Source organism: Phyllobates terribilis, unplaced genomic scaffold (genome assembly GCF_046119375.1).
Source record: "Phyllobates terribilis strain yellow unplaced genomic scaffold, ASM4611937v1 Scaffold_47__1_contigs__length_9908305, whole genome shotgun sequence".
Classification (NCBI taxonomy): Eukaryota; Metazoa; Chordata; class Amphibia; order Anura; family Dendrobatidae; genus Phyllobates; species Phyllobates terribilis.
In genome coordinates this window covers 6,643,594-6,666,828 of record NW_027362807.1, presented here as the reverse complement: position 1 = coordinate 6,666,828, position 23,235 = coordinate 6,643,594, and the positions used below count along the sequence as shown (strand labels likewise).

Genomic DNA, 23,235 nt, shown 5'->3' with positions numbered 1-23,235 from the left:
CTTCCTGGGTATCCTACCATACAGTCCCTTTTCATTCAGATGCCGACGGATAGTACGGGTTGACACTGTTGTACCCTCGGACTGCAGGGCAGCTTGAACTTGTTTGGATGTTAGTCGAGGTTCTTTATCCACCATCCGCACAATCTTGCGTTGAAATTTCTCGTCAATTTTTCTTTTCCGTCCACATCTAGGGAGGTTAGCCACAGTGCCATGGGCTTTAAACTTCTTGATGACACTGCGCACGGAAGACACAGGAACATTCAGGTCTTTGGAGATGGACTTGTAGACTTGAGATTGCTCATGCTTCCTCACAATTTGGTTTCTCAAGTCCTCAGACAGTTCTTTGGTCTTCTTTCTTTTCTCCATGCTCAATGTGGTACACACAAGGACACAGGACAGAGGTTGAGTCAACTTTAATCCATGTTAACTGGCTGCAAGTGTGATTTAGTTATTGCCAACACCTGTTAGGTGCCACAGGTAAGTTACAGGTGCTGTTAATTACATGAATTAGAGAAGCATCACATGATTTTTCAAACAGTGCCAATACTTTTGTCCACCCCTTTTTTAGGTTTGGTGTGGAATTGTATCCAATTTGGCTTTAGGACAATTCTTTTTGTGTTTTTTCATTGAAGACAAATTAAATGAAGATCATAATACCAAAGAATGTGATACCAAAGAATGTGATTGCAATCATTTTCAGGAAGAAGCTGAGTATTATCTGACAGAATTGCAGGGGTGCCAATACTTTTGGCCACCACTGTAGCATTTTATCTGAGAGGGTTTTTAGTGCCTCTGGTGGAATTATAACTGATAAGCGCATCCGCCTGACAACTGAAAATGCTGACAGGCTGACTCTTATAAAAATGAACAAGGGCTGGATTGGGCCAGACTTCTCAACACCACCGAATGATAGCAGCGTAACATAAACTCAAATCCAGTGTCTTTTTTGGGAGATGCATTCCTATGCACCTCTTCACACCCACACATGGGTATACGCTTCCTGATTTGGGCTATTTGCTCTTGTCCTCCTCCTTATCCTCATCCTCCACCAATATATTACCAGGGTGAGCGTGGTCCGTGATGCAACACCCACATAATTTTTTTTGAAGGGTGTTTATGATGCCCGTAAAAAAAATTTTTTATACAGTATGTTCATGTAAACCCCCCAGGGATAAATGTTTGTCAGCCCATACACTTAGTACATGGGCATTACAAGTATAGGAGACCTGCTCCTTTCTAATGGGAACATTTTTTTATGAGGCCCTCCTCCACATCTCTTCCAAAGGGCATTGGAGTGCCTCCAAATTTTTGGCAACCCTTGCATTCACTGCATAGGCAAACGCAATGGAAGACCCACTTCCTAATAATGGGATCATTGTTTTCAGGAGGCCCTCTGACCTCCACATCTCTTCCAAGGGGCATTGAAGTGCCTCCAAATTTTTGTCAACCCTTGCATTCACTGCATAGGCAAACACAATGGAAGACCCACTTCCTAATAATGGGAACATTGTTTTCAGGAGGCCCTCTGACCTCCACGTTTCTTCCAAGGGGCATTGGAGTGCCTCCAAATTTTTGGAAACCCTTGCATTCACTGCATAGGCAAACACAATGGGAGACCAACTTTCTAATAATGGGAGCATTGTTTTCAGGAGACCCTCCTCTAAGTCTCTTCAAAGGGGTATTGGGGTGCGTCCAAATTTTCAAAGGGATATTGGGGTGCGTCCAAATTTTGGGCAGCCCTGCCACTCACTGTATATGCAATAACAGTATAGGAGACCCACTCTTTAGTAATGGGAACAACAAAGCATAGCCGGCTAATGGTTCTCTAAGAATAGTGAGGGCCGATTGCTGGCCCTTTAAGAATAGTAAAGGTCGCCTGATGGCCCTATAAAAATAGGCTTTGTGACTTTCAGAGTCCCTCCTTCATAAATGAAACAGGATGTGTCTGATCATGTCTCACACACCACATGGCCAGATAAGGTTGTAAAATGTTAAAATGACATTTCCTGGTGAAAGCATTTGTCACGATTCAAAAGCACTACGTGTGAAGATAGCCTATAAGGTGGAGGAGTATTTTTGTTTTTGGTTATTTATTTTGCCTTATATACAAGTCATTACCCTGGAAAGGATGTTCATTAACATAAATCCCAGGAAAATCCATTTTGTTTTTGTATGTTTTATTGTGAGTCCGTAAAAGTGGCGTAATAACTCTGACAACATTGTTGACAGCAGTGACCTGGGTGTCAGAAATGCTTCCAGGGGTCTTCCCATGCCATTTGAGCACTGTTCCCATCGATTTGGGCAATTTTTAGTCCCTCTTGGGGAGACACTGGAAAAAAGCTCGAGTTTCCCATAGACTTACACCGCGTGCAGAATTATTAGGCAAATGAGTATTTTGATCACATGATACTTTTTATACATGTTGTCCTACTCTAAGCTGCATAGGCTTGAGAGCCAACTACCAATTAAGTAAATCTGGTGATGAGCATCTCTGTAATGAGGAGGGGTGTTGACTAATGACATCAACACTCTATATAAGGTGTGCTTAATTATTAGTTAACTTCCTTTCCGTTGGCAAAATGGGTCAGAAGAGAGATTTGACGGGCTCTGAAAAGTCCAAAATTGTGAGATGTCTTGCAGAGGGATGCAGTAGTCTTGAAATTTCCAAACTTTTGAAGCGTGATCAGAGAACAATCAAGCGTTTCATGGCAAATAGCCAACAGGGTCGCAAGAAGCGTGTTGCCAAAAAAGGCGCAAAATAACTATCCATGAATTGAGGAAAATCAAGCGTGAAGCTGCCAAGATGCCATTCGCCACCAGTTTTGCCATATTTCAGAGCTGCAACGTTACTGGAGTATCAAAAAGCACAAGGTGTGCGATACTCAGGGACATGGCCAAGGTAAGGAAGGCTGAAAAACGACCACCTTTGAACAAGAAACATAAGATAAAACGTCAAGAATGGGTCAAGAAATATCTTAAGACTGATTTTTCAAAGGTTTTATGGACTGATGAAATGAGAGTGACTCTTGATGGGCCAGAGCCTGGATCAATAAAGGGCAGAGAGCTCCACTCCGACTCAGACGCCAGCAAGGTGGAGGTGGGGTACTGGTATGGGCTGGTATCATCAAAGATGAACTTGTGGGACCTTTTAGGGTTGAGGATGGAGTGAAGCTCAACTCCCAGACCTACTGCCAGTTTCTGGAAGACAACTTCTTCAAGCAGTGGTAAGAAGTCTGTATCGTTCAGGAAAAACATGATTTTCATGCAGGACAATGCTCCATCACATGCATCCAACTACTCCACAGCGTGGCTGGCCAGTAAAGGTCTAAAAGAAGAAAAAATAATGACATGGCTGCCTTGTTCACCTGATCTGAACGCCATAGAGAACCTGTGGTCCATCATAAAATGTGAGACCTACAGGAAGGGAAAACAGTACACCTCTCGGAACAGTATCTGGGAGGCTGTGGTGACTGCTGCACGCAATGTTGATCGAAAACAGATCAAGCAACTGACAGAATCTATGAAAGGAAGGCTGTTGAGTGTCATCATAAAGAAAGGTTGCTATATTGATCACTAATTTTTTTGGTTTTTGTTTTTGCATGTCAGAAATGTTTATTTCTAAATTTTGTGCACTGATATTGGTTTACCTGGTGAAAATAAACAAGTGAGATGGGATTATATTTGGTTTTTATTAAGTTGCCTAATAATTCTGCACAGTAAGGCTGGGTGCCCACATAGCGTTTTTCAAGCGTTTATGCTGCGGAATTTCCGCAGCATAAATGCTTGTGAAACGCTAGGTAATCCGCACCCCATGGTCCCCAAGGGGATTCCGCATGTTCTATGCACATGCTGCGGATTTTTCCGCAGCATTTATGCTGCGTACAAAAATCCGCAGCATGTCATTTAATTTTGCGGAAGCGCAGCGGAACTCCCGCCATTGACTTGCTTTGAGACACATAGAAAACGCGACTGTACATTTGTACAAGCGGCTTCTATGCGTCTCTATGTGCGGATGGTACCCAGTTCTGGAGGAGAGACGACTCTCATCCAGACCTGGGTACCATTGTACCTGTGAAAAAGGAATAAAATAACAAATAAAGTTTATACTCACCTTTCCGAAGGCTTCTCTCTGAATGCCGGCATCGCTGAAGGACCTGCGGTGACGTCACAGTCATGTGACCGCAGGTCCTTCACCGCTCTGTCTCGCGATATGCCGGCATCCAGGAAGCAGACAGGAACGAGCGCTGCAGCCACGCCGGGGCCTCGGGGGTGAGTATAGTTTTATTTGTTTTAATTTTTACGGTTCACACTGTATAAATCCATGCTATTTGCATGGATTTATACAGTGTGACCTAGTTGTCAAGCACTTTCCAAGTGATGCTATCGCCTGGAAAGCGCTCGTCAATCTGCATGCGTTTTTTCTGCCAGGGAGATGCAGAAATTTTCTGCTTCATTTCTACATCGTGGGCACATAGCCTAATAGTTACCTGCATAAACAGATATCCTCCTAAAATAGCTAAATCTAAAAAAAAAACACTCCAACTTCCAAAAATATTAAGCTTGGATATTTATGAGTCTTTTCGGTTGATTGAGAACATAGTTGTTGATCAATAATAAAAATAATCCTCTAAAATACAACTTGCCTAATAATTCTGCACAGTATACATTGGGCTCGTTGCTCAGGTCGGGCACCTGAGCATTCCAATGTGCTTGACCCAAGCATCGGGCACCCGAGCATTTTAGGGCTCGCCCATCACTAGCTCAGATATCTCGATGAAGTACAACTATATGTGAACCCCATTCACAGGGAACTGAGTAGCAATGGGTAGAGTATAAAATCCAAAAATGTAATCCAGAATGGAACTGTATTCATACAAAACAGGCATAGGAAATTTTGCTTATTGAGTCCCTTAGGGGCTATTGGATTCAGTATGGAAATCCACTCATTTTCCTTTTTTGAGGATACATCTGTTGTGATCACTACCTCTCAAATTGGGCTTAAACACCTCAATGATACAAAAGAAGGTCTCCGGTTTCACCTCGATGTATACTGTTCAGGTGTCTCGCTAATGAGGTGTCCCAACCATTGCATATATATCGACCAAATGCTCCCCCACTCTCCTTCCAGACTCCCTCTAAGTCGTGCCTACATAATCTAGGGGGCAGGTGCATGTGGCCATATATATAAGTCCTGAAGTTTTACAGTTGCAATAATCCCTTAAAAAAGGTATTACCCATGGAGAAATTCAAGAAAGATTTACATGGTCTCATGCAATTACATGTGCAACATTCTCCACATCTAAAGAAACCGCAGACTCTTCTATCCAGCCAAGTCCACTTGAGTGCAGGTTTTTAGTAGAAACTATTCACTAAACGGCCCCTAATTGTACTGACCCTTTCTGGAAGTTATTGTGGGAGTAGATCACACAGCACCCTCAGGTCTGGGTCGGCCACAAGTATATCCCAGTGTTTTCTGAGGATATTAAAGAAGTGGTCACTCTTATTGTCATAACATCCTATTACTCGTGTTATGCCATCTTTTTCTTGGTGTCTTGGTTAGGTATGGAGGAGTGTCTGTCTCTCCCGCTTTTCTGCAAACTATCATGAGGAATCCAAAATGTACCAGGAGTACCCTTTTCCCTGAATCTGGTGTTCATGTCTATTGCCTGTATATTAAAATCTGTGACATTAGAACAGTTCCTTCTCAACAATAAAAATTGGCTCTTGGGAATTCCTTTTTTTAGGAGGAGGGAGTGGTGGCTATCCCACTTTCATAGACCATAAATAGACCATTAATGCTTGAAGGTTTATGGTAGATGAGTGTCCCTAGGGTCCCATCCAGTTTTTTCTTCATTAGTACATCCAGGAAAGGCAAAGGGTTATAATTAACCTCCAATGTAAATCTCAGGCCGACTCTATTGATGAGTTCTCTGACAAATTCAATAAATTGTTCACTCGTCCCTGACCAGATGATAAAAATGTTGTCAATATATCTATACCATACCCCAATATATGGCTGCCATCACTTATGATCATCCCTGAATATTGTGGATTCCTCCCACCAGTCCAGGAATAATTTAGCATACGACGGGGCACAAGGGCTCCCCATCGCAGTACCCCTGAGCTGGTGGAAGTATTTCCTGTCAAAAAGAAAGAAGTTATGAGTAAGAGTCAATTTTAGAAGATCCTCCATGAAGTCATTAAGTCTGCTACACTCTACTGATCACAATTTCAAGAAATGTCTTACTCCTCTGATACCATCCTCATGCGATATAGTACTGTACAAAGCCTCGATATCTAGTAAGGCCTGCTCCCCTACATGGATGTATACATGCTCGAGGGTCTACATGTAGGGGAGCAGGCAGAGGGAAAACCAATTCCAGAAGGATTATTCCAACTGTAAAACCTCAGGTGGTACTGGGGGAACATTACACTGTGTGGGGGCATCATACATACTGCATAAGGGGCATAATGGGGGCATTACACTGTGGGGGGCATCATACATCCTGCATAAGGGGCATAATGGGGGCATTACACTGTGTGGGGGCATCATACATCCTGCATAAGGGGCATAATGGGGGCATTACACTGTGTGGGGGCATCATACATTCTGCATAAGGGGCATAATGGGGGAATTACACTGTGTGGGGGCATCATACATCCTGCATAAGGGGCATAATGGTGGCATATAGTGTGTGGGGGCATCATACATCCTGCATAAGGGGCATAATGGGGGCATTACACTGTGTGGGGGCATCATACATCCTGCATAAGGGACATAATGGGGGCATTACACTGTGTGGGAGCATCATACATACTGCATAAGGGGCATAATGGGGCATTACACTGTGTGGGGGCATCATACATCCTGCATAAGGGGCATAATGGGGGCATTACACTGTGTGGGGGGCATCATACATACTGCATAAGGGGCATAATGGGGCATTACACTGTGGGGGTCATCATACATACATCCTGCATAAGGGGCATAATGGGGGCATTACACTGTGTGGGGGCATCATACATCCTGCATAAGGGGCATAATGGGGGCATTACACTGTGTGGGGGCATCATAAATCATGCATAAGGGGCATAATGGGGGCATTACACTGTGTGGGGGGATCATACATACATCCTGCATAAGGGGCATAATGGGGGCATTACACTGTGTGGGGGCATCTTACATACTGCATAAGGGGCATAATGGGGGCATTACACTGTGTGGGGGGATCATACATACTGCATAAGGGGCATTACACTGTGTGGGGGCATCATACATACTGCATAAGGGGCATTACACTGTGTGGGGGCATCATACATCCTGCATAAGGGGCATAATGGGGGCATTACACTGTGTGGGGGCATCATACATCCTGCATAAGGGGCATAATGGGGGCATTACACTGTGTGGGGGCATCTTACATACTGCATAAGGGGCATAATGGGGGCATTACACTGTGGGGGCATCATACATACTGCATAAGGGGAATAATGGGGGCATTACACTGTGGGGGCATCATACATACTGCATAAGGGGCATAATGGGGGCATTACACTGTGGGGCCAGTAAAGGGGCCCTGTACTATGAGAACAATACGTTTCCTCCCTTCCTGTCTCCATAGTTGGGTCGTATGTATCTATTACAGGAAACAGAACAAAAACCTTATGATTCTTAAAAAGGGGCAACACAAGACCCCAAAAGAGTCTCTGTGCTGAAGGGGTTAATGCCCCCTGCGCCCAGTAATGGGGGTCTCCACATAACTCCACCTGCAGAGCCGCCACCTCATATATGGCTGCTCTGTGCGCACAGGAGCTGTGATGAGGTCACAGGAGGGGAGGAGTCAGGGGTCACATGATCAGGGGCCTCAGTGGATGCAGGACTCTGCTGTGCTGGTTGTCATGGTGCTGGATGAGGTGAAGTTTATGTGTGGGGTCAGGAGGGGTTTACAGTGTGGATGTAGCAGAGCCGCGTGTGTACGAGGTGTACGGAGCAGAGCCGTGTGTGTACGAGGTGTACGGAGCGGAGCCGCGCGTGTACGAGGTATACGGAGCAGAGCCGTGTGTGTACGAGGTGTACGGAGCGGAGCCGCGTGTGTACGAGGTGTACGGAGCAGAGCCGCGTGTGTACGAGGTATACGGAGCAGAGCCGTGTGTGTACGAGGTGTACGGAGCGGAGCCGCGTGTGTACGAGGTGTACGGAGCGGAGCCGCGTGTGTACGAGGTGTACGGAGCGGAGCCGCGTGTGTACGAGGTGTACGGAGCAGAGCCGCGTGTGTACGAGGTGTGCGGAGCGGAGCGTGTACGAGGTGTACGGAGCGGAGCGTGTACGAGGTGTACGGAGCGGAGCGTGTACGAGGTGTACGGAGCGGAGCCACGGGTGTACGAGGTGTACGGAGCGGAGCCGTGTGTGTACGAGGCGTACGGAGCGGAGCCGCGTGTGTACGAGGTGTACGGAGCGGAGCAGTGTGTTTACGAGGTGTACGGAGCAGAGCCGCGTGTGTCCGAGATGTACGGAGCAGAGCCACATGTGTACGAGGCTTACGGAGCAGAGCCGTGTGTACGAGGAGCACAGAGTGTGTACGCATAGCTCCCAACCGTCCCGTATTCTGCAGGACTGTCCTGTCACTACGGTTCTATTTATACTCACCTCTCTGGTGTTGGGGTGTAGCTCTTCCTCCTTGGGGGCAGGCTACTCACTGGTCAGTGAATAAATTACATTATATTACACTCCCCTCTTCCTTTGCCTGCTGTGGCCTCTGCTGGGACTCAGACCTACATCTCAGTAGTCAGAGGCTTTATCTCTAACCACTGAGCTACAGCTCTCAATGGTGAACAGAGGAGGATTTCGTTAACTTAACTCTAGATTGCAGGCAATGCATTGTAGAGTCAAAAAAGCACAGACAGTACAGAAGCTGAGTATGCATCTCCATAGAAATACATTGTATATAGCAATGTATTTTTATGGTGCCTGTATACTGAGGTGAAGAAAATGATTTTTTGACCCTCTAAACAAAAGTAGAAAATTTGTGAACAATTACAAAAATATATATTTTTCTGGGAGTCCCTGGGTCTTGAATCCACAACCTTAATACATTATAGCCACAGCGGCCCCTGCTGAGCCACCAGCTCTAATGAAATCATTGCGACTCCGCTTGTGAATGAGGGAACAAAAACTAATCCTCAGGTCCCAACGAGAGATGAGCAGGACGCACAGATGACGTTGCGCTGCCCTGAAAGATAAGAGACTCACGGTCTCCCGTCCACAGGTAGCACTGACCTGGACACTGGACCAGAGACTCAGGAATCCATCCGCTCATCTCTAGTCCCAACTGTCCGGAATACAGTGGACAGTCCTGGATTTGGGTCTACACACTGCAGTCTCGGCCATCTGGCTGAATTTCCCTCGCTGTTAGCGCCCCTCTGACAACTGCTCCTGCCAGCGGAAAAAGATACTAGTAAATGGGTGTCGATTGGGTTGTGGCCAGAGGCGTGGCCAAAATTTTCCTGTTTCTGATCTTCACGAGTTGGGAGGTATGCCTGTACGAGGTGTTCAGAGCGGAGCCGCGCATGTACAAGGTGTACGGAGCAGAGCCGCGTGTGTACGAGGTGTTCGGAGCGGAGCCGCTCGTGTACGAGGTGTACGGAGTGGAGCTGTGTGTGTACGAGGTGTACGGAGCGGAGCCGTGTATGTACGAGGTGTACGGAGCGGAGCCGCGCGTGTATGAGGTGAACGGAGCAGAGCCGCGTGTGTACGAGGTGTTCGGAGCGGAACCGCGCGTGTACGAGGGGTACGGAGCGGAGCCGCGTGTGTACGAGGTGTACGAAGCAGGGCCGTGTATGTACGAGGTGTACGGAGCGGAGCCGCGCGTGTACGAGGTGTACGAAGCCGTTTGTGTACGAGGTGTACGGAGCGGAGCCGTGTGTGTACGAGGTATACGGAGCGGAGCCGCGTGTGTACGAGGTGTACAGAGCAGAGCCGCGTGTGTACGAGGTGTACGGAGCAGAGCAGTGTGTGTACGAGGTGTACGGAGCAGAGCAGGAGGTGTACGGAGTGGAGCCGCGCGTGTACGAGGTGTACGGAGCCGTGTGTGTATGAGGTGTAGGGAGCGGAGCCAGGAAAAAGCCATTACTCCAAAAGAAACATAAAAAAGGCCAGATTAATGTTTGCAAATACACACAGGAACAAAGACCTAAAAGAAGTTGGCAAGTACTTTTTACTATGGCTCAAATGCCCCCCAATATAATTACCCTGTTCAGATAAGGGTTTTTGTAAATATCCTTTGTTGTCCTTCATAGGCCTTGTTGACCTCTCCACTGTTGACCGCTGATGTCACGTCAAGTTCCGGGCTTGACTCAGTTCTGCGCTCCACAGTGAGTGATGGGCTGTGGGCAGGGTTACCCAGTGTGTCACACCCAGCATCTACCGCATGATTTCCCTCTCCTCATTCATTGGGAAAGCGCGCGGTGGATGCTGGGTGTGACGTGTGGTGTAACCCTGCCCACAGCCCAGCATCCACTGCGGGGACCACGTCACTGATATCGCGCCTCACTTGATGTGACATCAGTGGAAGGAAGAGCCGGATGCAACCGGGGGTCACATGATGCCTGTGAGCAAAACCCTTACAAAAACCCTTATCTGAACAGGGTAAATACATTGCGGGATATTTGGGCCACAGTGAAAAGTGCTGGACAACTTTATTTTTTGGAGACATGTTCTGTGGTCTGATCAAACTAAAATAGAATTTTTGGGCATAACGACCTTCGTTACATTTGGAGGAAAAAGGGAGAAGCTTGGAAGCCTAAGAACACCATCCCAACTGTGAAACACGGAGGTGGCAGCATCATGCTGTGGGGTTATTTTGCTGCAGGAGGGACTGGTGCACTTCACAAAATAGATGATACAATGAGAAAAGAAGAGTATGTGGCAATACTGAAGCAACATCTCAAGACATCAGCCAGGAAGTTAAAGCTTGAGCGTGAATGGGTCTTCCAAATAGACAATGACCCAAAGCCCTGATCTCAATCCTATTGAAAATTTATGGGCAAAGCTGAAAAGGCAGGTGCTAGTAAGGCGACCTACAAACCTGGATCAGTTACACCAGTTTTGTCAGGAGGAATGGGCCCAAATTCCAACCAGCTATTGTGAGAAGCTTGTGGAAGGATATCCCAAACGTTTGACCCAAGTCATTTAGTTTAAGGGCAATGGTACCAAATGCTAATTAGATGTGACTCGCCCCCTGGGCCGTGGGGTACTCGGAACGGGCCTTCTAGTGTACGGTGCTGATGGGGGTAGTAGTGGCAACCCAGTCCCGTGGCTCAGGGTGGTCAGACCAGTGGCAGTCTTCTATATATTTTGTAATGTCCGACTATGCCACCCGTGGATTGCGGTCAGAGTGAACCGCCGCTGCAGAGCAGACCGCTGAGGCTGGTGTTGTGGGTGCAGCAGGGAATAGTTCAACTCCCCACGGGAGGAGTGTAGCCTCAGGGCAGTGAGCGTAGATGGTGGGGGTTGTGGTGGTGCAGGGCGTCCCTGTACCGTTAGTGCTGGCGAGGTAAGAAACACAAAGACAATGTGTTGCAGTCCAGGGTCTTTTACTCACAGTTCGTATACTCCAAGCCACTTCTGTACAGGTAGTGACCGCCCAAGCCGTGCTGCGTCCACCAAGTGAGGGGCTCGGTCAACCCCCAGGCAATTCAGGAGCATGGCACAGAACTCCCTTCTATCCTTTCTCTGTCCGTGCCCCACCAGTGACCAAACTTCTGTCCAGCTGCCTCCGGCCTTCTCTGGGAGAACTTGGCGCCAGCTTCCCTGGCCCTATGTGGTGCCTTCCTAGTAGGTTTAGCGAGGGGTCGCACCATTAAATGATCACGACTTCCGATTCTTGGCTGAGGATTATTTGCCTCCACCAACTTGGGATCCGGTACCCTTTCCTTGCCTGACCCGTCACCCATAATCTCCTGGGTCCTTAGGGTCCCTTCTACCTTCGTGTTTCTGGGCCTTTCTGTTCTGTTCCTTTTCTTTCTCTCCCTCTCGTGCCCTGCCCGTGTCCCTGGGCCTGGCTCTGGAGCAGAGCTCCTGCAGAGCCTCTGCTCCCTGTCTTCTCCTCACAGACTGAACTGAATTCCAAGATGGTGCCCACCTTTTATACCTCCTCCGTATCTGAGCTCAGGTGACCTGCATCCAATGAGCTCCTTCCTATGCCCAGAAACCAGCCCCTATCTGCTCCCACATCACTAGGGTTCCCCCCCTCCCCACTCCAGCCAGGGACATAGTCAGTCGTGCCTGCATACTAATGGGAGCACCGTAGAGCTGTCCCCCGGACATGAGGAGTGTATATGTGTGCAGCTAAATGAGCCCTGGTCCATACTCCATCCTTACCCAGGAGTGGAATACCACACCTCTGGTTGAGGTGCAATACCCCTGTAGCGGCCGAACCCTCGGGGCGCTACAGATGCACAGGAGAAATCTTGCATGCAATTGTTGGGAAGAGGAGATAAGAGGGGAGTAGGGAAGGAGATCTTGTGAGGATCGGAGGTTGCGTGCAGGTAAGTACCAGGAGGCTAAGTCACAGAGTTTAGGATAGATTGGAGGGGCGCGAGAATGTTGGAAGGGAGGCTACAGAGCAGGAGGTTGCAGTAGTCAAGGCGGGAGATGATGAGGGCATGCACTAGTGTTTTTGCAGAGTGTTTGCTGAGGAATGCGCGGATGCGGGAGATAGTATCATTGGCATGTAGAAAAAATAAAAATATTGTGATACAAATACAGAATAAATATAAAAACGAACGATATACCATGTCGAAGCTGTAAACATAACTGTTATTAATATTGTAGTATTAGATCCTACCTGAGATTCAATCCAAAGGGTACTCGGGTTTCTAACATAAAAATTCAATATGATTCCCTATTTAGCAGTATGTGTCTATGGTCTCTACCCTCTAGCCATTGACTTTGATGGATAGGTCAGATGGGGGGTTGAGCGAGATGGTTGAAAGATGATGAATTTAGTTTTATCCATATTGAGTTTTAGGTATCTAGCAGAGAAGAAAGTTGAAATAGCAGACATCACATACCCTGGTGATTTTGGCCTGATAACATACACAGAATTTGACACAAATGGATTTGAATGGCTACTAAAGGTAACATCCTCACCTGTGACCTTTTTGCTTGTAATCAATGTGTGTGCATAAAAGCTGAGTGGGTATCTGGGATCCAGACAGATTCTTGCATCTTTCATCCAGCCACTGACGTTTCTGGATTGTGAGTCATGGGGAAGGCAAAAGAATTGTGAACAGATCTACGGGAAAAGGTAGTTGAACTGTATTACACAGGAAAGGGATACAAAAAGGTATCCAAGGAATTGATAATGCCAGTCAGCAGCGTTCAAAATGTGATTAACAAATGGAAAATCAGGGGCTCTGTAAAAACCAAATCACGGTCAGGTAGACCAACGAAAATTTCGGTCACAACTGCCGGGAAAATTGTTCTGGATGCAAAGAAAAACCCAGAAATAACATCAGCTGAAATTCAGGAGTCTCTGAAAACTAGCGCTGTGGCTGTTCCAAGATGCACAATAAGGAGGCACTTGAAGAAAAATGGGCTGCATGGTCGAGTTGCCAGGAGAAAGCCATTACTGCGCAAATGCAACAAAGTATCTCGCATACAATATGCCAAACCGCACAGAGACAAGCCTCAAAACTTCTGGAACAAGGTAATTTGGAGTGATGAGACCAAAATTTAACTTTTTGGCCACAACCATAAACGTTACATTTGGAGAGAGGTCAACAAGGCCTATGATGAAAGGAACACCATTCCTACAGTAAAGCACGGAGGTGGATCACATGTTTTGGGGATGTGTGAGCTACAAAGGCACAGGAACCTTGGTAAAAGTTGAAGGAAAGATGAATGCAGCACGTTATCAGCAAATACTGGAGGCAAATTTGCACTCATCAGCCCGGAAGCTGCGCATGGAACGTACTTGGACGTTCCAACATGACAACGACCCAAAACACAAGGCCAAGTCGACCTGTCATTGGCTACAGCAGAACAAATAGAAGGTTCTGGAGTGGCCATCTCAGTCTACTGACCTCAATATCATTGAGGGTTTCTGGGGAGATCTCAAGAGCGCAGTTCGTGCTAGACAGCCCAGGAATTTACAGGAACTGGAGGCTTTTAGCCAAGAAGAATGGGCAGCTTTACCATCTGAGAGAATAAAGAACCTCATCCACAACTACCACAAAAGACTTCATGATGTCATTAATGTTAGAGGGGACAATGCACTGTATTAAGAACTGGGGTATGTGAACTTTTTATCAGAGTCATTTGGATGTTTTTGGTTGTCTTTAAGATTTAAAAAGAGAAAACACAGTAGTTTGACAATAAATGGCTTCACCCAACCAATAACCATGAGTGGAGAAATTTTTTTTTTGTTATTCATATTCTCTGAAACAAGGCCAAGAAAGCAAAAATTCTACAGGGTATGTAAACTTTTGAGCACAACTGTATCTGTGTGAATAAAGTCCTCCTTATCTGTGTGAATAAAGTCCTCTGTATCTGTGTGAATAAAGTCCTCTGCACCTGTGTGAATAAAGTCCTCTGTATCTGTGTGAATAAAGTCATCTATATGTGTGTGAATAAAGTCTTCTGTATCTGTGTGAATACAGTCAGACATTGTCGGCAACTTTCCCTGGAGAGATGCTCCCGTTACTTGTTCTCTTTATCAGTGTTTAGCTGGTTGCCTGTACAAGTCCTTCATCCACAACTACAGGATTCTGCTGCTCTTCCTCCTTCCATGTCACATCCTTCTAGAAGCAGATATGTCAGGTAAGGCCGGAGTCACACTACCGTATAACACATAAAACATCGCACAGCACTCGGCCCAGTGTTATTCTATGAGGCAGCTCAGATCACAGTTTTGTTTCTCAGGCGTATTCGGAGTGCGTGCTGTGATTGCAGGCGTATATCACGCAAGACTCGCTAATACAAGCAGGGGTGGATTAAGAGTAGTAAGGGCCCCGGGCAGTTTAGAAGGCGCGCCCCCCCCCCCCCAGACACCCCCCCCACCAACACACACACACACACCTGATTTATCACGTGACATGTCACATGATTCCCTGTGATAGTTCACGTGAAATTAATTTGGCACAATATTAATTATAATATTTTTTTTTTAGGCTGTGTGCCCACTATGCGTTTCTTAAGCGTTTCTGCAGCGGCAATTCCGCTGCGGAAATGCTTAAAAAACGCATGGTAGAAGGCCTGCCATGTTCCCCAATGATAATCCCCATGTGCTGTGTACATGCTGCGGAAATTTCCGCTGCGGATTATCATTGCGGAAAAATCCGCAGCATTACCAATTATTTTGCGGAAGCGCTGCGTTCTCGCCGCCATTGACTTGCATTAGAACGCATGGAATCCGCATCACTGCATCTGTAGATGCGTAATCCATGCGTTTCAATGTGCGGATGGTACCCGGGTGCGGAGGACAGGAGACTCTCCTCCGGACCCGGGTACCATAGAACCTGTAAAAAAAGAATAAAATAAAAAAAAAATATTCTACTTACCTTCTGATGGCCCCCGGTGTCTTTATCCCATGTGTCCTGGCTTGCCGGCAGCTCGCGATGGTCTGAAAAGGACCTGCTGTGACGTCATTTAGTCATGTGACGGGTCATGCGACCGCTGACGTCGGCAGGCCATCAGAAGGTAAGTATATATTTTTTATTTTTTACCATTCTTTTACGGTCACACTATATAAATCCATGCTGATTGCCAGTTGTCAAGCACTTTCCAAGTGATGCTAAAATCGCTTGTCAACCCGCATGCGGAAATGCATGTGAAGAACGCTTCACTTCCGCTTGTCCCTGGCAGGAAAAACGAATGTACAATCCGCATGTAAAATCCGCATGTACAATCCGCATGTACAATCCGCATGCGTTTTTTCTGCCAGGGAGATGCAGAAACGCTAAAAAAAATCCGGAACATTTCTGTATCGTGGGCACATAGCCTTACATTAATTGTATGACTCAATATTGAGCACATGTAGCCATCTATACACAGTGGGAGGCCGCACGGTGCCATCTATACACAGCGGGAGGCCGCACGGCGCCCCCCCCAGAGACAGCAGAAGACCGCACGGCGCCATCTATACTCAGCAGGAGGCCGCACGGCGCCCCCCCCAGAGACAGCAGGAGACCGCACGGTGCCACCTATACTCAGCAGGGAGCAGTACGGTGCCATCTATACACAGCGGGAGGCCGAACGGCGCCCCCCCCAGAGACAGCAGGAGACCGCACGGCACCATCTATACTCAGCAGGAGGCCGCACGGCGCCCCCCCAGAGACAGCAGGAGACCGCACGGCGCCATCTATACTCAGCAGGAGGCCGCACGTAGCCGTCTATACACAGCAGGGGGCCGCACGGCACCATCTATACACAGCAGGGGTCCGCACGGCACCATCTATACACAGCAGGGGGCCGCACGGAGCCATCTATACACAGCAGGGGTCCGCACGGCGCCATCTATACACAGCAGGGGGCCGCGCGGCGCCATCTATACACAGCGGGAGGCCGCACGGTGCCATCTATACACAGTGGGAGGCCGCACGGCGCCCCCCCCCCCCAGAAACAGCAGGAGGCCGCACGGCGCCATCTATACTCAGCAGGAGGCCGCATGCAGTCGCACACACACACAAACATATACAGATATACATACACGAATAAACACATTTGAAACACAAAAATACATATAAACAAACATCACACAATGATATCTGCCTGCACACACACACACCCACACATACATACATATACACACACATACATACATACATATACACACACACACATACATACATACATATACACACTGTAATGCAGCAGCTTGCTAGCATTACTGTAAATGGTCCAGGATGTGTTTTACCTAACCATGTACCTTCCCCTTTAACTGACTGGTCACATGACTGTGACATAGCACAGGTCCTGCGTGCACAGAATGTCTGTCTGATCACATGACTGTGACATCAGCAAGGTCCTATCAGTGTGTGTGTGTGTGCACAGGATGCATATATAAACCCTGCTTAATTTGAGACAGGTGTTCGGTGTGAGGCGTGAGGCCTGTGCTCCGTGTGAGTGGGACACCGTTTGTGAGAGGCCTAGTGAAGCCTGGCAGCCTGAAAGGCAAAGACTGGATCCTGTGCGGATGCTAGTGGCCTTGGAAGGCAGCGGCTTTGGAGTGAAGCCTGGTATCTGGAAGGTCGAGCCTGGATCCTGTGTGGATGTCAGTGGCCTTTGAGGGAGAGCCGGCTTGAGTAAGAGTCCTGAAAGGCAGAGCCTGGATCCTGTGTGGATGTCAGTGGCCTTTGAGGGGACGACGGCTAGAGACCCCTACCTGGGAAGCCACAGTGGTGGCAAGCGTAATGGACTGAGACAGCAAAACCTGGCAAAGGCAATACCCCGTGCTATATGGACATTGTGATATGAACATTGCTATTTTTACCTTGCCGTAAGCTGTAACCTGGAGCAAGTGGGCCTGTGTGCCACTTGGCTCATGAACATTGTGTTAATGTGTGTCGGCGTGCCACGGAGTTGGACCCGGCGAACTGTGGCTTATGAAGTAATAAACTGCAGCATTGTGAGAAAATACGTAAAGACATTGCACGTGTGCATTGATTGACGCAGCGAAGCGAGTAACCCCAGTATGATGACTAGCGCTGCCTTACATATGGTTCGAGGATGCGGGCAACTGCAGCCCGGTTGCTAGGGGCAACGGCTCAGGACGAGTGTGGATTAAAGCATCTTGCGGCAACTCGGCGGGGTTGCGAAGATTGGCGTCGCACTCAAATCCGGTTTGCTGTAGCTCGGCGGGGCCAGGAAGATTTTTTCCGGGGAGAGCGGTGTGTGAATAGTGTCCTGAGGAAATGCAGGAGCAGATAAAAATGGCTGTGAAAGGAGCAGCAACTGGGTCTGAAGCTATTGAGCGATTAGAGCGATTAAAGTGCCTGTTAAAACCGGAGCAGGTATTTGAGAAACGTCTACTGGACATGAAACTGGACATGGTGCAGGAACCACAGGAGCTGTGGGCACCATATGGAATGGCGGCAGTGGACCATTCTATGAACTCTCCAGGGGCGCCATCATTGTCGCAGAGTGCCCGGGGAGGTGGTAAGAGATGTTGTGAACTGAGTCCTAAGACTACTGCTGATTTTTTGTGTAAAAATTACCCTGCCGGTGTGGTTGTTAAAAAGGGGGCGGAGTCTAAAAAAGGGACGGATTTTCACAAGAGTGTGGAGTGTAGAAAACTGAAAATTGTTACTGGTTGTGGGTTGGTACCTGCTAAAAATGACAATGTGACCGTTGATAACGGGGTAACTCCAGTAGAAGGGGGTGACGTCAAAGTGGGAGGTGACCTGTTAGTCCACAACACCATGGGGAGTGACACAGGCCCCGTAGCTGACTGTGACACTATGAAAGTAAAAAGTGAGTTCAGTCAGGAGGGGCTAGACGAGGGGAGAGAGTCCCCCTCTCGTCGTCAACGGCGCAAGGGCCACAAAAAGGTTGCTCCGGTAGTCCTCGCTGAAAATGAAAATAAAGAGAATGTAGTACTGTGTGCCTTTGCTTCAAGTGTGGGTCCTCCTGTAGAGGTAGAAGAGGAGATGACGTTGCCAGTAGCAACCTCCGGTACGGTACTGAGACTGATGGATCAGGATCTGACCGCCCTGAAAGAGAAGGTGGCCAGTCATGACCAAGAGCTGGAGCCTATCAGGCAACAGTGTCAGAGTGACGTGCAGCAGTTATGTGAAAACCTGGGGAACGTGTCCGCAGACCAGCTGAACCTGGAGTCTGAACAGCAGAAAATATACCAGGTTATGAGGAACTGGCAGCGAGACGTGGAGGGAAGCAATGCGGAAATTAACCATTGGAAGGAAATGTTCTACGCAATTAAGGAGGACCGCCACAAAATCAAGGAAGAGGTTTTGCAGTTGAAGCTTGAGAAGGAGGCGCAGCAGGATGGTGTTTCTGGACGTGAACAAATCCTAGAACGACTGCACAAACAGATCAACCAGGAGCTGTGTGACTCCAAGAAGGAGTGTGGTGAACGCAGTAGTGAACTGCAACAGAGTAAGAGAGATTATGAGGATCTCCTCAAGGTGAAGAAAAAACTAGAGGAGGATAAGGCGGGTGCAGAGCAAGTGCGCCAAGTGGTTGAGACCACTCTGCAAGACACCCGTGAGGAGAATGTTGGTCTCCGGGGAGAGACCCTAGATCTGGAAGCTCAGGTGAAGGAGCTACAGATGTCCTGTGATACTCTCCAGAAGGCGGAGACGTACTTTAAGGAAACAGTCAGCAAGATGGAAGCTGAGCGAGAGAGGATGGAGGAGTCCATCGGAAAAGCCACAGACCAGGGCCAGGAGTTGACCGCTGGTGATGGGAGGTATGAAGCAGATACCCCCTCGAGTGATGTGGGCTCGGAGGGTTCGGTGGATGTCGGAGCCGAGATCAAGCAGCTCAAGGAGTTGCTACAAACCCAGTGGACGCAAGAGAAGCGTGAGAGACTAGCTATTGAGAGCCGAGTGGGCGCATTGGAGATGGTGAGGTCTGAGAGAACTCTGCAGCTGGAAGAGCAGTTGAAGCAGGAAGAGCTTCAGAGACGGGCCGCTGAGAGGCGAGTGGCGGAGCTAGAGGAAGAAGTTTCCGGGCTCAAAAGTCGCCTGACAAAGTATCACTCAGTGAACAAGGCCTTCTTGGAGAAGGAAAAGGGCGAACACGTTGCACCCACTCCCTTATACCATGAGAAGGTGGACCTGAGGAGAGCTAAGAGAGTGTTAACCACAGATAAATATGAGATGGAAGTGGTCAAGACGAAAATTCGTGAATTTGTAGCTGTGAGTCAGCTCAGGAGAAGCATACAGGGTGAAGAAGCTGGAGGTCAGTTGTCCCTGAAACCTGAGCTGGTTGGTCATCTGGAAACCACTGGTGAGACCGAAACGTCTCGGTAAAAGTGCCTCGTAGATGTACCTGAGGATTTGAGGGAAGAATGCACCCGTGAGTCCGTGCATGAGGAGTTTAAGAAGGCCGTGGGAGCCTGTAAGGTGTACTTGACCTCAGAAGCTAAACAGCTGGTGGTCTTGTCCACGACCGAAGTCACAGTGAAGAGGGTGGCTATCCTAAGTGACATGCACTGGCGATGTATTCGCACGAAACGGTTTCTCCGGTTGAAGACGGAACAAGCCGTTAGACAACTGGAGTTGATGAGGAAAGCTCACAGTATGCGTGAAGAGGTCGTCCGGGTGCCGCATGTTTTGGTGAGGAAGCTCATTGGGAGAAATGGTCAAGCCATGCAGATGATGGTCAAGAAGTCTGGTGTGGTGAAAGTAAGCAGTCCACGTGATCGTCAGGACTGGAAACCAGACGAAGACGGCATGGTATCATTCTCCGCTGTAGGTACAGAAGAAAGCCTGGGATATATGCGCATGCTGTTGGAGTACCGAGTGACCTACCTGCGAGAGGTAGAACAGTTGAATCTCGCTAGACTGCGAGTGGATAGACAGCATCATCTGAGTAACAGAAGATGGCAGCCGTCTAGAAATTACGAGACCAGACAGAGAAAGGGCCCCCTAAATAACAGAACAGCTATAGCTGGAGTTAGGGACCTTTCAAGATGTCCTGAGAGTAGTGGGCGTGGGTTTAGAGGTAGTGAGACCTCCAGTAACTCAGGTTTGAAAGGCCCATACAAACGACCCAATAGAGGACGGGACATTACGGACTCGAACCGGACCTTAGATACCAGGGCATGTGAGTCACACCGCTGTATGACTGACCGCTGGGAACGGGGGAGGTCTGACAAGATTATGACTGACCGCTGGGAGCGGGGAAGACCTGACAAGGTTACGACTGACCGCTGGGAGCGGGGGAGGTCTGACAAGATTATGACTGACCGCTGGGAGCGGGGAAGACCTGACAAGGTTACGACCCGGAAAGGTGACCTGACGAAGTCAGTGACAGTGACAAATGGTAGGTCCCTAAGGAATGGGCTAATGTCATTGACTAAGGTTCCAGGGGCTGAGTAGCACAATTGTAAAGTACATGGTCTCTATGTGAGCTGGGGGTTATAATGTTATTGTGTATATTATGTGTTCAACCCCACAAGTTTGAACAGAGGGGGGGGGGATATGTAATGCAGCAGCTTGCTAGCATTACTGTAAATGGTCCAGGATGTGTTTTACCTAACCATGTACCTTCCCCTTTAACTGACTGGTCACATGACTGTGACATAGCACAGGTCCTTCGTGCACAGAATGTCTGTCTGATCACATGACTGTGACATCAGCAAGGTCCTATCAGTGTGTGTGTGTGTGCACAGGATGCATATATAAACCCTGCTTAATTTGAGACAGGTGTTCGGTGTGAGGCGTGAGGCCTGTGCTCCTTGTGAGTGGGACACCGTTTGTGAGAGGCCTAGTGAGGCCGAGTGAAGCCTGGCAGCCTGAAAGGCAAAGACTGGATCCTGTGCGGATGCTAGTGGCCTTGGAAGGCAGCGGCTTTGGAGTGAAGCCTGGCACCTGGAAGGTCGAGCCTGGATCCTGTGTGGATGTCAGTGGCCGTTGAGGGAGAGCCGGCTTGAGTAAGAGTCCTGAAAGGCAGAGCCTGGATCCTGTGTGGATGTCAGTGGCCTTTGAGGGGACGACGGCTAGAGACCCCTACCTGGGAAGCCACAAAGCCACAGTGGTGGCAAGCGTAATGGACTGAGACAGCTAAACCCGGCAAAGGTAATACCCCGTGCTATATGGACATTGTGATATGAACATTGCTATTTTTACCTTGCTGTAAGCTGTAACCTGGAGCAAGTGGGCCTGTGTGCCACTTGGCTCATGAACATTGTGTTAATGTGTGTCGGCGTGCCACGGAGTTGGACCCGGCGAACTGTGGCTTATGAAGTAATAAACTGCAGCATTGTGAGAAAATACGTAAAGACATTGCACGTGTGCATTGATTGACGCAGCGAAGCGAGTAACCCCAGTATGATGACTAGCGCTGCCTTACAACACACACACATACATTCATACATAAACACACACACATACATACATACATATACACACACACACACACACACACACACACACACACACATACATACATACACATACATACATACATACATACATACATACATACATACATATACACACACACACACACACACACACACACACACACACACACACCATCCCCAGGCTCGGATCCAGTTCTCCTGGCTCCAGCTCGGCTCCAGTCCTCCTGGCTCCTGCTCCTCTCCGGTGGTAAGTAGCAGTGCAGGCCGGGCGCGCACCGTGTGACGTCACAGCTAGGAGACATGGCCGCGCACAGGGCCGTGTCTCCTAGCAGTGACGCGGCCGGGCCAGCACAGGGAAGTTAATTGCTGCAGTGCTGGCCCGGCCGATGAAGAAGTAGCGGCCGTGCGCCGCTGCTGGGGGAGTGGTCTGGCCAGGACCCCCCCTCCCGCCACTGCTGCCGGTATGTGCCGCGGCGGTGGCCCGCACATATAATGAGGGCAATCCGGACATAGACACCCCGCCCGGAGCCGCGGGCCCTCTGGAGGCGCGGGGCCCCGGGCGGTCGCCCGGATTGCCCTCATTATAATCTGCCTATGAATACAAGCCTATGGGTGCGAGAAACAATCGGACACCACACAGACCATCCATGTGGCATCCGATTTTTATGGACACATTATCATCATTCTGTAGCACAGAACACTGTAAATGGTCCTGTAAATGATTGGAGAATTAGTTGCAGAGAAAAAAAAGCGTTGCATACTGATGATGGGTGACAATCTATCACATTATTGCATTGCAATCGCATTACACATGGATTACCATACGAAGAACACTCGTGCGACTCTCATCAGTGAGGATTGGGACAATTTTGTCTCCGTGTAGTGTGACTCCGGCCTGAAGCTTCTGTTCTCAACTGGGGTACCACAGGGCTCCGTCCTGGGACCTGTATTGTTCAACATCTTTATCAATGATTTAGATGAAGGAATTGAGGGTAAACTGATTAAATTTGCTGATGACACAAAGCTAGGAGGGATAGCTAATACTAGAGAAGAGAGAGAGAGGATTCAAAAAGACCTAAATAAACTGGAGCAGTGGGCAGCAACCAACAGAATGGTTTTTAACAGGGAAAAATGCAAAGTACTACATCTGGGCAATAAAAATGAAAAAAGCATATACAGAATGGGA

At 48.3% G+C, this 23,235-nt stretch overlaps 1 protein-coding gene and 1 pseudogene across 9 annotated transcripts in view; both read right to left on the bottom strand.

Moving 5' to 3' along the window:
• LOC141191570 (uncharacterized) overlaps positions 1-7,850 on the bottom strand; it is a 773,803-nt pseudogene extending 765,953 nt beyond the window's left edge.
• Positions 1-23,235, bottom strand: part of LOC141191559 (uncharacterized) — a 211,822-nt gene that overhangs the window by 25,168 nt on the left and 163,419 nt on the right. The window lies entirely within an intron of this gene.